Source organism: Lagenorhynchus albirostris, chromosome 13 (genome assembly GCF_949774975.1).
Source record: "Lagenorhynchus albirostris chromosome 13, mLagAlb1.1, whole genome shotgun sequence".
Lineage (NCBI taxonomy): Eukaryota > Metazoa > Chordata > Mammalia > Artiodactyla > Delphinidae > Lagenorhynchus > Lagenorhynchus albirostris.
The window spans coordinates 188151-206128 of NC_083107.1; positions in this window are offsets into that span (position 1 = coordinate 188151).

Genomic DNA, 17978 nt, shown 5'->3' on the forward strand with positions numbered 1-17978 from the left:
GCACGCTCCCCCTAAATCATTGTCGGACCCTCACTGGACCCTAAACCGTCCCCGTCCCCTAACCCTAACCCTAGCCCGAACCCTAACCCTAACCCTTCTCCGAAGCCTGACCCTCACCCGTCCCCTAATCCTAACCCGTACGCTAACACTAACCCGTGCCCTCACACACACGCTCCCCCTAAAGCGTTGTCGGACCCTCACCTGGACCCTAAACCGTCCCCGTCCCCTAACCCTAACCCTAGCCCGAACCCTAACCCTAACCCTTCCCCGAAGCCTGACCCTCACCCGTCCCCTAATCCTAACCCGTACGCTAACACTAACCCACGCTCTCACACGCACGCTCCCCCTAAAGCGATGTCGGACCCTCACCTGGACCCTAAACCGTCCCCGTCCCCTAACCCTAACCCTAGCCCGAACCCTAACCCTAACCCTTCCCCGAAGCCTGACCCTCACACGTCCCCTAATCCTAACCCGTACGCTAACACTAACCCGCGCCCTCACACGCACGCTCCCCCTAAAGCGTTGTGGGACCCTCACCTGGACCCTAAACCGTCCCCGTCCCCTAACCCTAACCCTAGCCCGAACCCTAACCCTAACCCTTCCCCGAAGCCTGACCCACACCCGTCCCCTAATCCTAACCCGTACGCTAACACTAACCCGCGCCCTCACACGCACGCTCCCCCTAAAGCGTTGTCGGACCCTCACCTGGACCCTAAACCGTCCCCGTCCCCTAACCCTAACCCTAGCCCGAACCCTAACCCTAACCCTTCCCCGAAGCCTGACCCTCACCCGTCCCCTAATCCTAACCCGTACGCTAACACTAACCCGCGCCCTCACACGCACGCTCCCCCTAATGCGTTGTCGGACCCTCACCTGGACCCTAAACCATCCCCGTCCCCTAACCCTAACCCTAGCCCGAACCGTAACCGTAACCCTTCCCCGAAGCCTGACCCTCACCCGTCCCCTAATCCTAACCATAATCCTAACCCGTACACTAACACTAACCCGCGCCCTCACACGCACGCTCCCCCTAAAGCGTTGTCGGACCCTCACCTTGACCCTAAACCGTGTCCGTCCCCTAACCCTAACCCTAGCCCGAAACCTAACCCTAACCCTTCCCCGAAGCCTGACCCTCACCCGTCCCCTAATCCTAACCCGTACGCTAACACTAACCCGCGCCCTCACACGCACGCTCCCCCTAAAGCGTTGTCGGACCCTCACCTGGACCCTAAACCGTCCCCGTCCCCTAACCCTAACCCTAGCCCGAACCCTAACCCTAACCCTTCCCCGAAGCCTGACCCTCAACCGTCCCCTAATCCTAAACCGTAGGCTCACACTAACCCGCGCCCTCACACGCACGCTCCCCCTAAATCATTGTCGGACCCTCACTGGACCCTAAACCGTCCCCGTCCCCTAACCCTAACCCTAGCCCGAACCCTAACCCTAACCCTTCTCCGAAGCCTGACCCTCACCCGTCCCCTAATCCTAACCCGTACGCTAACACTAACCCGCGCCCTCACACACACGCTCCCCCTAAAGCGTTGTCGGACCCTCACCTGGACCCTAAACCGTCCCCGTCCCCTAACCCTAACCCTAGCCCGAACCCTAACCCTAACCCTTCCCCGAAGCCTGACCCTCACCCGTCCCCTAATCCTAACCCGTACGCTAACACTAACCCACGCTCTCACACGCACGCTCCCCCTAAAGCGATGTCGGACCCTCACCTGGACCCTAAACCGTCCCCGTCCCCTAACCCTAACCCTAGCCCGAACCCTAACCCTAACCCTTCCCCGAAGCCTGACCCTCACACGTCCCCTAATCCTAACCCGTACGCTAACACTAACCCGCGCCCTCACACGCACGCTCCCCCTAAAGCGTTGTGGGACCCTCACCTGGACCCTAAACCGTCCCCGTCCCCTAACCCTAACCCTAGCCCGAACCCTAACCCTAACCCTTCCCCGAAGCCTGACCCTCACCCGTCCCCTAATCCTAACCCGTACGCTAACACTAACCCGCGCCCTCACACGCACGCTCCCCCTAAAGCGTTGTCGGACCCTCACCTGGACCCTAAACCGTCCCCGTCCCCTAACCCTAACCCTAGCCCGAACCCTAACCCTAACCCTTCCCCGAAGCCTGACCCTCACCCGTCCCCTAATCCTAACCCGTACGCTAACACTAACCCGCGCCCTCACACGCACGCTCCCCCTAATGCGTTGTCGGACCCTCACCTGGACCCTAAACCATCCCCGTCCCCTAACCCTAACCCTAGCCCGAACCCTAACCGTAACCCTTCCCCGAAGCCTGACCCTCACCCGTCCCCTAATCCTAACCATAATCCTAACCCGTACACTAACACTAACCCGCGCCCTCACACGCACGCTCCCCCTAAAGCGTTGTCGGACCCTCACCTTGACCCTAAACCGTGTCCGTCCCCTAACCCTAACCCTAGCCCGAACCCTAACCCTAACCCTTCCCCGAAGCCTGACCCTCACCCATCCCCTAATCCTAACCCGTACGCTAACACTAACCCGCGCCCTCACACGCACGCTCCCCCTAAAGCGTTGTCGGACCCTCACCTGGACCCTAAACCGTCCCCGTCCCCTAACCCTAACCCTAGCCTAAACCCTAACCCTAACCCTTCCCCGAAGCCTGACCCTCACCTGTCCCCAAATCCTAACCCGTACGCTAACACTAACCCGCGCCCTCACACGCACGCTCCCCCTAAAGCGTTGTCGGACCCTCACCTGGACCCTAACCCGTCCCCGTCCCCTAAACCTAACCCTAGCCCGAACCCTAACCCTAAACCTTCCCCGAAGCCTGACCCTCACCCGTCCCCTAATCCTAACCCGTACGCTTACACTAACCCGCGCCCTCACACGCACGCTCCCCCTAAAGCGTTGTCGGACCCTCACCTGGACCCTAAACCGTCCCCGTCCCCTAACCCTAACCCTAGCCCGAACCCTAAACCTAACCCTTCCCCGAAGCCTGACCCTCACCCGTCCCCTAATCCTAACCCGTACGCTAACACTAACCCGCGCCCTCACACGCACGCTCCCACTAAAGCGTTGTCGGACCCTCACCTGGACCCTAAACCGTGTCCGTCCCCTAACCCTAACCCTAGACCGAACCCTAACCCTAACCCTTCCCCGAAGCCTGACCCTCACCCGTCCCCTAATCCTAACCCGTACGCTAACACTAACCCGCGCCCTCACACGCACGCTCCCCCTAAAGCGTTGTCGGACCCTCAACTGGACCCTAAACCGTCCCCGTCCCCTAACCCTAACCCTAGCCCGAACTCTAACCCTAACCCTTCCCCGAAGCCTGACCCTCACCCGTCCCCTAATGCTAACCCGTACGCTTACACTAACCCGCGCCCTCACACGCACGCTCCCCATAAAGTGTTGTCGGACCCTCACCTGTACCCTAAACCGTCCCCGTCCCCTAACCCTAACCCTAGCCCGAACCCTAACCCTAACCCTTCCCCGAAGCCTGACCCTCACCCGTCCCCTAATCCTAACCCGTACGCTAACACTTACCCGCGCCCTTACACGCACGCTCCCCCTAAAGCGTTGTCGGACACTCACCTGGACCCTAAACCGTCCCCGTCCCTTAACCCTAACCCTAGCCCGAACCCTAACACTAACCCTTCCCCGAAGCCTGACCCTCACCCGTCCCCTAATCCTAACCCGTACGCTAACAATAACCCGCGCCCTCACACGCACGCTCCCCCTAAAGCGTTGTCGGACCCTCACCTGGACCCTACACCGTCCCCGTCCCCTAACCCTAACCCTAGCCCGAACCCTAACCCTAACCCTTCCCCGAAGCCTGACCCTCACCCGTCCCCTAATCCTAACCCGTACGCTAACACTAACCCGCGCCCTCACACGCACGCTCCCCCTAAAGCGTTGTCGGACCCTCAACTGGACCCTAAACCGTCCCCGTCCCCTAACCCTAACCCTAGCCCGAACCCTAGCCCTAACCCTTCCCCGAAGCCTGACCCTCATCCGTCCCCTAATGCTAACCCGTACGCTTACACTAACCCGCGCCCTCACACGCACGCTCCCCCTAAAGCGTTGTCGGACCCTCACCTGGACCCTAAACCGTCCCCGTACCCTAACCCTAACCCTAGCCCGAACCCTAACCCTAACCCTTCCCCGAAGCCTGACCCTCCCCCGTCCCCTAATCCTAACCCGTACGCTAACACTAACCCGCGCCCTTACACGCACGCTCCCCCTAAAGCGTTGTCGGACCCTCACCTGGACCCTAAACCGTCCCCGTCCCCTAACCCTAACCCTAGCCCGAACCCTAACCCTAACCCTTCCCCGAAGCCTGACCCTCACCCGTCCCCTAATCCTAACCCGTACGCTAACACTAACCCGCGCCCTCACACGCACGCTCCCCCTAAAGCGTTGTCGGACCCTCACCTGGACCCTAAACCGTCCCCGTCCCCTAACCCTAACCCTAGCCCGAACCCTAACCCTAACCCTTCCCCGAAGCCTGACCCTCACCCGTCCCCTAATCCTAACCCGTACGCTTACACTAACCCGCGCCCTTACACGCACGCTCCCCCTAAAGCGTTGTCGGACCCTCACCTGGACCCGAAACCGTCCCCGTCCCCTAACCCTAACCCTAGCCCGAACCCTAACCCTAACCCTTCCCCGAAGCCTGACCCTCACCCGTCCCCTAATCCTAACCCGTACGCTAACAATAACCCGCGCCCTCACACGCACGCTCCCCCTAAAGCGTTGTCGGACCCTCACCTGGACCCTAAACCGTCCCCGTCCCCTAACCCTAAACCTAGCCCGAACCCTAACCCTAACCCTTCCCCGAAGCCTGACCCTCACCCATCCCCTAATCCTAACCCGTACGCTAAAACTAACCCGCGCCCTCACACGCACGCTCCCCCTAAAGCGTTGTCGGACCCTCACCTGGACCCTAAACCGTCCCCGTACCCTAACCCTAACCCTAGCCCGAACCCTAACCCTAACCCTTCCCCGAAGCCTGACCCTCACCCGTCCCCTAATCCTAACCCGTACGCTAACACTAACCCGCTCCCTCACACGCACGCTCCCCCTAAAGCGTTGTCGGACCCTCACCTGCACCCTATACCGTCCCCGTCCCCTAACCCTAACCCTAGCCCGAACCCTAACCCTAACCCTTCCCTGAAGCCTGACCCTCAACCGTCCCCTAATCCTAACCCGTACGCTAACACTAACCCGCGCCCTCACATGCACGCTCCCCCTAAAGCGTTGTCGGACCCTCACCTGGACCCTAAACCGTCCCCGTCCCCTAACCCTAACCCTAGCCCGAACCGTAACCCTAATCCTTCCCCGAAGCCTGACCCTCACCCGTCCCCTAATCCTAACCCGTACGCTTACACTAACCCGCGCCCTCACACGCACGCTCCCCCTGAAGCGTTGTCGGACCATCACCTGGACCCTAAACCGTCCCCGTCCCCTAACCCTAACCCTAGCCCGAACCCTAACCCTAATCCTTCCCCGAAGCCTGACCCTCACCCGTCCCCTAATCCTAACCCGTACGCTTACACTAACCCGCGCCCTCACACGCATGCTCCCCCTAAAGCGTTGTCGGACCCTCACCTGGACCCTAAACCGTCCCCATCCCCTAACCCTAACCCTAGCCCGAACCCTAAACCTAACCCTTCCCCAAAGCCTGACCCTCACCCGTCCCCTAATCCTAACCCGTACGCTAACACTAAACCGCGCCCTCACACGCACGCTCCCCCTAAAGCGTTGTCGGACCCTCACCTGGACCCTAAACCGTGTCCGTCCCCTAACCCTAACCCTAGCCCGAACCCTAACCCTAACCCTTCCCCGAAGCCTGACCCTCACCCGTCCCCTAATCCTAACCCGTACGCTAACACTAACCCGCGCCCTCACACGCACGCTCCCCCTAAAGCGTTGTCGGACCCTCACCTGGACCCTAAACCGTCCCCGTCCCCTAACCCTAAACATAGCCCGAACCCTAACCCTAACCCTTCCCCGAAGCCTGACCCTCACCCGTCCCCTAATCCTAACCCGTACGCTAACACTAACCCGCGCCCTCACACGCACGCTCCCCCTAAAGCGTTGTCGGACCCTCAACTGGACCCTAAACCGTCCCCGTCCCCTAACCCTAACCCTAGCCCGAACCCTAACCCTAAACCTTCCCCGAAGCCTGACCCTCACCCGTCCCCTAATGCTAACCCGTACGCTTACACTAACCCGCGCCCTCACACGCACGCTACCCCTAAAGCGTTGTCGGACCCTCACCTGGACCCTAAACCGTCCCCGTCCCCTAACCCTAACCCTAGCCCGAACCCTAACCCTAACCCTTCCCCGAAGCCTGACCCTCACCCGTCCCCTAATCCTAACCCGTACGCTAACACTAACCCGCGCCCTTACACGCACGCTCCCCCTAAAGCGTTGTCGGACCCTCACCTGGACTCTAAACCGTCCCCGTCCCCTAACCCTAACCCTAGCCCGAACCCTAACCCTAACCCTTCCCCGAAGCCTGACCCTCACCCGTCCCCTAATCCTAACCCGTACGCTAACACTAACCAGCGCCCTCACACGCACGCTCCCCCTAAAGCGTTGTCGGACCCTCACCTGGACCCTAAACCGTCCCCGTCCCCTAACCCTAACCCTAGCCCGAACCCTAATCCTAACCCTTCCCCGAAGCCTGACCCTCCCCCGTCCCCTAATCCTAACCCTTACGCTAACACTAACCCGCGCCCTTACACGCACGCTCCCCCTAAAGCGTTGTCGGACCCTCACCTGGACCCTAAACCGTCCCCGTCCCCTAACCCTAACCCTAGCCCGAACCCTAACCCTAACCCTTCCCCGAAGCCTGACCCTCACCCGTCCCCTAATCCTAACCCGTACGCTAACACTAACCCGCGCCCTCACATGCACGCTCCCCCTAAAGCGTTGTCGGACCCTCACCTGGACCCTAAACCGTCCCCGTCCCCTAACCCTAACCCTAGCCCGAACCCTAACCCTAACTCTTCCCCGAAGCCTGACCCTCACCCGTCCCCTAATCCTAACCCGTACGCTTACACTAACCCGCGCCCTCACACGCACGCTCCCCCTAAAGCGTTGTCGGACCATCACCTGGACCCTAAACCGTCCCCGTCCCCTAACCCTAACCCTAGCCCGAACCCTAACCCTAACCCTTCCCCGAAGCCTGACCCTCACCCGTCCCCTAATCCTAACCCGTACGCTAACACTAACCCGCGCCCTCACACGCACGCTCCCCCTAAAGCGTTGTCGGACCCTCACCTGGACCCTAAACCGTCCCCGTCCCCTAACCCTAACCCTAGCCCGAACCCTAACCCTAACCCTTCCCCGAAGCCTGACCCTCACCCGTCCCCTAATCCTAATCCGTACGCTAACACTAACCCGCGCCCTCACACGCACGCTCCCCCTAAAGCGTTGTCGGACCCTCAACTTGACCCTAAACCGTCCCCATCCCCTAACCCTAACCCTAGCCCGAACCCTAACCCTAACCCTTCCCCGAAGCCTGACCCTCACCCGTCCCCTAATGCTAACCCGTACGCTTACACTAACCCGCGCCCTCACACGCACGCTCCCCCTAAAGCGTTGTCGGACCCTCACCTGGACCCTAAACCGTCCCCGTCCCCTAACCCTAGCCCGAACCCTAACCCTAACCCTTCCCCGAAGCCTGACCCTCACCCGTCCCCTAATCCTAACCCGTACGCTTACACTAACCCGCGCCCTTACACGCACGCTCCCCCTAAAGCGTTGTCGGACCCTCACCTGGACCCGAAACCGTCCCCGTCCCCTAACCCTAACCCTAGCCCGAACCCTAACCCTAACCCTTCCCCGAAGCCTGACCCTCACCCGTCCCCTAATCCTAACCCGTACGCTAAAACTAACCCGCGCCCTCACACGCACGCTCCCCCTAAAGCGTTGTCGGACCCTCACCTGGACCCTAAACCGTCCCCGTACCCTAACCCTAACCCTAGCCCGAACCCTAACCCTAACCCTTCCCCGAAGCCTGACCCTCACCCGTCCCCTAATCCTAACCCGTACGCTAACACTAACCCGCTCCCTCACACGCACGCTCCCCCTAAAGCGTTGTCGGACCCTCACCTGCACCCTATACCGTCCCCGTCCCCTAACCCTAACCCTAGCCCGAACCCTAACCCTAACCCTTCCCTGAAGCCTGACCCTCAACCGTCCCCTAATCCTAACCCGTACGCTAACACTAACCCGCGCCCTCACATGCACGCTCCCCCTAAAGCGTTGTCGGACCCTCACCTGGACCCTAAACCGTCCCCGTCCCCTAACCCTAACCCTAGCCCGAACCGTAACCCTAATCCTTCCCCGAAGCCTGACCCTCACCCGTCCCCTAATCCTAACACGTACGCTTACACTAACCCGCGCCCTCACACGCACGCTCCCCCTGAAGCGTTGTCGGACCGTCACCTGGACCCTAAACCGTCCCCGTCCCCTAACCCTAACCCTAGCCCGAACCCTAACCCTAATCCTTCCCCGAAGCCTGACCCTCACCCGTCCCCTAATCCTAACCCGTACGCTTACACTAACCCGCGCCCTCACACGCATGCTCCCCCTAAAGCGTTGTCGGACCCTCACCTGGACCCTAAACCGTCCCCATCCCCTAACCCTAACCCTAGCCCGAACCCTAAACCTAACCCTTCCCCAAAGCCTGACCCTCACCCGTCCCCTAATCCTAACCCGTACGCTAACACTAAACCGCGCCCTCACACGCACGCTCCCCCTAAAGCGTTGTCGGACCCTCACCTGGACCCTAAACCGTGTCCGTCCCCTAACCCTAACCCTAGCCCGAACCCTAACCCTAACCCTTCCCCGAAGCCTGACCCTCACCCGTCCCCTAATCCTAACCCGTACGCTAACACTAACCCGCGCCCTCACACGCACGCTCCCCCTAAAGCGTTGTCGGACCCTCACCTGGACCCTAAACCGTCCCCGTCCCCTAACCCTAAACATAGCCCGAACCCTAACCCTAACCCTTCCCCGAAGCCTGACCCTCACCCGTCCCCTAATCCTAACCCGTACGCTAACACTAACCCGCGCCCTCACACGCACGCTCCCCCTAAAGCGTTGTCGGACCCTCAACTGGACCCTAAACCGTCCCCGTCCCCTAACCCTAACCCTAGCCCGAACCCTAACCCTAAACCTTCACCGAAGCCTGACCCTCACCCGTCCCCTAATGCTAACCCGTACGCTTACACTAACCCACGCCCTCACACGCACGCTACCCCTAAAGCGTTGTCGGACCCTCACCTGGACCCTAAACCGTCCCCGTCCCCTAACCCTAACCCTAGCCCGAACCCTAACCCTAACCCTTCCCCGAAGCCTGACCCTCACCCGTCCCCTAATCCTAACCCGTACGCTAACACTAACCCGCGCCCTTACACGCACGCTCCCCCTAAAGCGTTGTCGGACCCTCACCTGGACTCTAAACCGTCCCCGTCCCCTAACCCTAACCCTAGCCCGAACCCTAACCCTAACCCTTCCCCGAAGCCTGACCCTCACCCGTCCCCTAATCCTAACCCGTACGCTAACACTAACCAGCGCCCTCACACGCACGCTCCCCCTAAAGCGTTGTCGGACCCTCACCTGGACCCTAAACCGTCCCCGTCCCCTAACCCTAACCCTAGCCCGAACCCTAATCCTAACCCTTCCCCGAAGCCTGACCCTCCCCCGTCCCCTAATCCTAACCCTTACGCTAACACTAACCCGCGCCCTTACACGCACGCTCCCCCTAAAGCGTTGTCGGACCCTCACCTGGACCCTAAACCGTCCCCGTCCCCTAACCCTAACCCTAGCCCGAACCCTAACCCTAACCCTTCCCCGAAGCCTGACCCTCACCCGTCCCCTAATCCTAACCCGTACGCTAACACTAACCCGCGCCCTCACATGCACGCTCCCCCTAAAGCGTTGTCGGACCCTCACCTGGACCCTAAACCGTCCCCGTCCCCTAACCCTAACCCTAGCCCGAACCCTAACCCTAACTCTTCCCCGAAGCCTGACCCTCACCCGTCCCCTAATCCTAACCCGTACGCTTACACTAACCCGCGCCCTCACACGCACGCTCCCCCTAAAGCGTTGTCGGACCATCACCTGGACCCTAAACCGTCCCCGTCCCCTAACCCTAACCCTAGCCCGAACCCTAACCCTAACCCTTCCCCGAAGCCTGACCCTCACCCGTCCCCTAATCCTAACCCGTACGCTAACACTAACCCGCGCCCTCACACGCACGCTCCCCCTAAAGCGTTGTCGGACCCTCACCTGGACCCTAAACCGTCCCCGTCCCCTAACCCTAACCCTAGCCCGAACCCTAACCCTAACCCTTCCCCGAAGCCTGACCCTCACCCGTCCCCTAATCCTAACCCGTACGCTAACACTAACCCGCGCCCTCACACGCACGCTCCCCCTAAAGCGTTGTCGGACCCTCAACTGGACCCTAAACCGTCCCCGTCCCCTAACCCTAACCCTAGCCCGAACCCTAACCCTAACCCTTCCCCGAAGCCTGACCCTCACCCGTCCCCTAATGCTAACCCGTACGCTTACACTAACCCGCGCCCTCACACGCACGCTCCCCCTAAAGCGTTGTCGGACCCTCACCTGGACCCTAAACCGTCCCCGTCCCCTAACCCTAACCCTAGCCCGAACCCTAACCCTAACCCTTCCCCGAAGCCTGACCCTCACCCGTCCCCTAATCCTAACCCGTACGTTTACACTAACCCGCGCCCTTACACGCACGCTCCCCCTAAAGCGTTGTCGGACCCTCACCTGGACCCGAAACCGTCCCCGTCCCCTAACCCTAACCCTAGCCCGAACCCTAACCCTAACCCTTCCCCGAAGCCTGACCCTCACCCGTCCCCTAATCCTAACCCGTACGCTAACAATAACCCGCGCCCTCACACGCACGCTCCCCCTAAAGCGTTGTCGGACCCTCACCTGGACCCTAAACCGTCCCCGTCCCCTAACCCTAACCCTAGCCCGAACCCTAACCCTAACCCTTCCCCGAAGCCTGACCCTCACCCATCCCCTAATCCTAACCCGTACGCTAAAACTAACCCGCGCCCTCACACACACGCTCCCCCTAAAGCGTTGTCGGACCCTCACCTGGACCCTAAACCGTCCCCGTACCCTAACCCTAACCCTAGCCCGAACCCTAACCCTAACCCTTCCCCGAAGCCTGACCCTCACCCGTCCCCTAATCCTAACCCGTACGCTAACACTAACCCGCGCCCTCACACGCACGCTCCCCCTAAAGCGTTGTCGGACCCTCACCTGCACCCTATACCGTCCCCGTCCCCTAACCCTAACCCTAGCCCGAACCCTAACCCTAACCCTTCCCTAAAGCCTGACCCTCAACCGTCCCCTAATCCTAACCCGTACGCTAACACTAACCCGCGCCCTCACATGCACGCTCCCCCTAAAGCGTTGTCGGAACCTCACCTGGACCCTAAACCGTCCCCGTCCCCTAACCCTAACCCTAGCCCGAACCGTAACCCTAATCCTTCCCCGAAGCCTGACCCTCACCCGTCCTCTAATCCTAACCCGTACGCTTACACTAACCCGCGCCCTCACACGCATGCTCCCCCTAAAGCGTTGTCGGACCCTCACCTGGACCCTAAACCGTCCCCATCCCCTAACCCTAACCCTAGCCCGAACCCTAAACCTAACCCTTCCCCGAAGCCTGACCCTCACCCGTCCCCTAATCCTAACCCGTACGCTAACACTAACCCGCGCCCTCACACGCACGCTCCCCCTAAAGCGTTGTCGGACCCTCACCTGGACCCTAAACCGTGTCCGTCCCCTAACGCTAACCCTAGCCCGAACCCTAACCCAACCCTTCCCCGAAGCCTGACCCTCACCCGTCCCCTAATCCTAACCCGTACGCTAACACTAACCCGCGCCCTCACACGCACGCTCCCCCTAAAGCGTTGTCGGACCCTCACCTGGACCCTAAACCGTCCCCGTCCCCTAACCCTAACCCTAGCCCGAACCCTAACCCTAACCCTTCCCCGAAGCCTGACCCTCACCCGTCCCCTAATCCTAACCCGTACGCTAACACTAACCCGCGCCCTCACACGCACGCTCCCCCTAAAGCGTTGTCGGACCCTCAACTGGACCCTAAACCGTCCCCGTCCCCTAACCCTAACCCTAGCCCGAACCCTAACCCTAAACCTTCCCCGAAGCCTGACCCTCACCCGTCCCCTAATGCTAACCCGTACGCTTACACTAACCCGCGCCCTCACACGCACGCTACCCCTAAAGCGTTGTCGGACCCTCACCTGGACCCTAAACCGTCCCCGTCCCCTAACCCTAACCCTAGCCCGAACCCTAACCCTAACCCTTCCCCGAAGCCTGACCCTCACCCGTCCCCTAATCCTAACCCGTACGCTAACACTAACCCGCGCCCTTACACGCACGTTCCCCCTAAAGCGTTGTCGGACCCTCACCTGGACCCTAAACCGTCCCCGTCCCCTAACCCTAACCCTAGCCCGAACCCTAACCCTAACCCTTCCCCGAAGCCTGACCCTCACCCGTCCCCTAATCCTAACCCGTACGCTAACACTAACCCGCGCCCTCACACGCACACTCCCCCTAAAGCGTTGTCGGACCCTCACCTGGACCCTAAACCGTCCCCGTCCCCTAACCCTAACCCTAGCCCGAACCCTAACCCTAACCCTTCCCCGAAGCCTGACCCTCACCCGTCCCCTAATCCTAACCCGTACGCTAACACTAACCCGCGCCCTCACACGCACGCTCCCCCTAAAGCGTTGTCGGACCCTCAACTGGACCCTAAACCGTCCCCGTCCCCTAACCCTAACCCTAGCCCGAACCCTAGCCCTAACCCTTCCCCGAAGCCTGACCCTCATCCGTCCCCTAATGCTAACCCGTACGCTAACACTAACCCGCGCCCTCACACGCACGCTCCCCCTAAAGCGTTGTCGGACCCTCACCTGGACCCTAAACCGTGTCCGTCCCCTAACGCTAACCCTAGCCCGAACCCTAACCCTAACCCTTCCCCGAAGCCTGACCCTCACCCGTCCCCTAATCCTAACCCGTACGCTAACACTAACCCGCGCCCTCACACGCACGCTCCCCCTAAAGCGTTGTCGGACCCTCACCTGGACCCTAAACCGTCCCCGTCCCCTAACCCTAACCCTAGCCCGAACCCTAACCCTAACCCTTCCCCGAAGCCTGACACTCACCCGTCCCCTAATCCTAACCCATACGCTAACACTAACCCGCGCCCTCACACGCACGCTCCCCCTAAAGCGTTGTCGGACCCTCAACTGGACCCTAAACCGTCCCCGTCCCCTAACCCTAACCCTAGCCCGAACCCTAACCCTAAACCTTCCCCGAAGCCTGACCCTCACCCGTCCCCTAATGCTAACCCGTACGCTTACACTAACCCGCGCCCTCACACGCACGCTACCCCTAAAGCGTTGTCGGACCCTCACCTGGACCCTAAACCGTCCCCGTCCCCTAACCCTAACCCTAGCCCGAACCCTAACCCTAACCCTTCCCCGAAGCCTGACCCTCACCCGTCCCCTAATCCTAACCCGTACGCTAACACTAACCCGCGCCCTTACACGCACGTTCCCCCTAAAGCGTTGTCGGACGCTCACCTGGACCCTAAACCGTCCCCGTCCCCTAACCCTAACCCTAGCCCGAACCCTAACCCTAACCCTTCCCCGAAGCCTGACCCTCACCCGTCCCCTAATCCTAACCCGTACGCTAACACTAACCCGCGCCCTCACACGCACACTCCCCCTAAAGCGTTGTCGGACCCTCACCTGGACCCTAAACCGTCCCCGTCCCCTAACCCTAACCCTAGCCCGAACCCTAACCCTAAACCTTCCCCGAAGCCTGACCCTCACCCGTCCCCTAATCCTAACCCGTACGCTAACACTAACCCGCGCCCTCACACGCACGCTCCCCCTAAAGCGTTGTCTGACCCTCAACTGGACCCTAAACCGTCCCCGTCCCCTAACCCTAACCCTAGCCCGAACCCTAGCCCTAACCCTTCCCCGAAGCCTGACCCTCATCCGTCCCCTAATGCTAACCCGTACGCTTACACTAACCCGCGCCCTCACACGCACGCTCCCCCTAAAGCGTTGTCGGACCCTCACCTGGACCCTAAACCGTCCCCGTCCCCTAACCCTAACCCTAGCCAGAACCCTAACCCTAACCCTTCCCCGAAGCCTGACCCTCCCCCGTCCCCTAATCCTAACCCTTACGCTAACACTAACCCGCGCCCTTACACGCACGCTCCCCCTAAAGCGTTGTCGGACCCTCACCTGGACCCTAAACCGTCCCCGTCCCCTAACCCTAACCCTAGCCCGAACCCTAACCCTAACCCTTCCCCGAAGCCTGACCCTCATTCGTCCCCTAATCCTAACCCGTACGCTAACACTAACCCGCGCCCTCACACGCACGCTCCCCCTAAAGCGTTGTCGGACCCTCACCTGGACCCTAAACCGTCCCCGTCCCCTAACCCTAACCCTAGCCCGAACCCTAACCCTAACTCTTCCCCGAAGCCTGACCCTCACCCGTCCCCTAATCCTAACCCGTACGCTAACACTAACCCGCGCCCTCACACGCACGCTCCCCCTAAAGCGTTGTCGGAACCTCACCTGGACCCTAAACCGTCCCTGTCCCCTAACCCTAACCCTAGCCCGAACCCTAACCCTAACCCTTCCCCGAAGCCTGACCCTCACCCGTCCCCTAATCCTAACCCGTACGCTAACACTAACCCGCGCCCTCACACGCACGCTCCCCCTAAAGCGTTGTGGGACCCTCACCTTGACCCTAAACCGTGTCCGTCCCCTAACCCTAACCCTAGCCCGAACCCTAACCCTAACCCTTCCCCGAAGCCTGACCCTCACCCGTCCCCTAATCCTAACCCGTACGCTAACACTAACCCGCGCCCTCACACGCACGCTCCCCCTAAAGCGTTGTCGGACCCTCACCTGGACCCTAAACCGTCCCCGTCCCCTAACCCTAACCCTAGCCCGAACCCTAACCCTAACCCTTCCCCGAAGCCTGACCCTCACCCGTCCCCTAATCCTAACCCGTACGCTAACACTAACCCGCGCCCTCACACGCACGCTCCCCCTAAAGCGTTGTCTGACCCTCAACTGGACCCTAAACCGTCCCCGTCCCCTAACCCTAACCCTAGCCCGAACCCTAGCCCTAACCCTTCCCCGAAGCCTGACCCTCATCCGTCCCCTAATGCTAACCCGTACGCTTACACTAACCCGCGCCCTCACACGCACGCTCCCCCTAAAGCGTTGTCGGACCCTCACCTGGACCCTAAACCGTCCCCGTCCCCTAACCCTAACCCTAGCCCGAACCCTAACCCTAACCCTTCCCCGAAGCCTGACCCTCCCCCGTCCCCTAATCCTAACCCTTACGCTAACACTAACCCGCGCCCTTACACGCACGCTCCCCCTAAAGCGTTGTCGGACCCTCACCTGGACCCTAAACCGTCCCCGTCCCCTAACCCTAACCCTAGCCCGAACCCTAACCCTAACCCTTCCCCGAAGCCTGACCCTCATTCGTCCCCTAATCCTAACCCGTACGCTAACACTACCCCGCGCCCTCACACGCACGCTCCCCCTAAAGCGTTGTCGGACCCTCACCTGGACCCTAAACCGTCCCCGTCCCCTAACCCTAACCCTAGCCCGAACCCTAACCCTAACTCTTCTCCGAAGCCTGACCCTCACCCGTCCCCTAATCCTAACCCGTACGCTAACACTAACCCGCGCCCTCACACGCACGCTCCCCCTAAAGCGTTGTCGGACCCTCACCTGGACCCTAAACCGTCCCTGTCCCCTAACCCTAACCCTAGCCCGAACCCTAACCCTAACCCTTCCCCGAAGCCTGACCCTCACCCGTCCCCTAATCCTAACCCGTACGCTAACACTAACCCGCGCCCTCACACGCACGCTCCCCCTAAAGCGTTGTAGGACCCTCACCTTGACCCTAAACCGTGTCCGTCCCCTAACCCTAACCCTAGCCCGAACCCTAACCCTAACCCTTCCCCGAAGCCTGACCCTCACCCGTCCCCTAATCCTAACCCGTACGCTAACACTAACCCGGGCCCTCACACGCACGCTCCCCCTAAAGCGTTGTCGGACCCTCACCTGGACCCTAAACCGTCCCCGTCCCCTAACCCTAACCCTAGCCCGAACCCTAACCCTAACCCTTCCCCGAAGCCTGACCCTCACCCGTCCCCTAATCCTAACCCGTACGCTAACACTAACCCGCGCCCTCACACGCACGCTCCCCCTAAAGCGTTGTCGGACCCTCACCTGGACCCTAAACCGTCCCCGTCCCCTAACCCTAACCCTAGCCCGAACCCTAACCCTAACCCTTCCCCGAAGCCTGACCCTCACCCGTCCCCTAATGCTAACCCGTACGCTTACACTAACCCGCGCCCTCACACTCACGCTCCCCCTAAAGCGTTGTCGGACCCTCACCTGGACCCTAAACCGTCCCCGTCCCCTAACCCTAACCCTAGCCCGAACCCTAACCCTAACCCTTCCCCGAAGCCTGACCCTCACCCGTCCCCTAATCCTAACCCGTACGCTAACACTAACCCGCGCCCTTACACGCACGCTCCCCCTAAAGCGTTGTCGGACCCTCACCTGGACCCTAAACCGTCCCCGTCCCCTATCCCTAACCCTAGCCCGAACCCTAACCCTAACCCTTCCCCGAAGCCTGACCCTCACCCGTCCCCTAATCCTAACCCGTACGCTAACAATAACCCGCGCCCTCACACGCACGCTCCCCCTAAAGCGTTGTCGGACCCTCACCTGGTCCCTAAACCGTCCCCGTCCCCTAACCCTAACCCTAGCCCGAACCCTAACCCTAACCCTTCCCCGAAGCCTGACCCTCACCCATCCCCTAATCCTAACCCGTACGCTAAAACTAACCCGCGCCCTCACACGCACGCTCCCCCTAAAGCGTTGTCGGACCCTCACCTGGACCCTAAACCGTCCCCGTACCCTAACCCTAACCCTAGCCCGAACCCTAACCCTAACCCTTCCCCGAAGCCTGACCCTCACCCGTCCCCTAATCCTAACCCGTACGCTAACACTAACCCGCGCCCTCACACGCACGCTCCCCCTAAAGCGTTGTCGGACCCTCACCTGCACCCTATACCGTCCCCGTCCCCTAACCCTAACCCTAGCCCGAACCCTAACCCTAACCCTTCCCTGAAGCCTGACCCTCACCCGTCCCCTAATCCTAACCCGTACGCTAACACTAACCCGCGCCCTCACATGCACGCGCCCCCTAAAGCGTTGTCGGACCCTCACCTGGACCCTAAACCGTCCCCGTCCCCTAACCCTAACCCTAGCCCGAACCGTAACCCTAATCCTTCCCCGAAGCCTGACCCTCACCCGTCCCCTAATCCTAACCCGTATGCTTACACTAACCCGCACCCTCACACGCACGCTCCCCCTAAAGCGTTGTCGGACCATCACCTGGACCCTAAACCGTCCCCGTCCCCTAACCCTAACCCTAGCCCGAACCCTAAACCTAACCCTTTCCCGAAGCCTGACCCTCACCCGTCCCCTAATCCTAACCCGTACGCTAACACTAACCCGCGCCCTCACACGCACGCTCCCCCTAAAGCGTTGTCGGACCCTCACCTGGACCCTAAACCGTCCCCGTCCCCTAACCCTAACCCTAGCCCGAACCCTAACCCTAACCCTTCCCCGAAGCCTGACCCTCACCCGTCCCCTAATCCTAACCCGTACGCTAACACTAACCCGTGCCCTCACACGCACGCTCCCCCTAAAGCGTTGTCGGACCCTCAACTGCACCCTAAACCGTCCCCGTCCCCTAACCCTAACCCTAGCCCGAACCCTAGCCCTAACCCTTCCCCGAAGCCTGACCCTCATCCGTCCCCTAATGCTAACCCGCATGCTTACAATAACC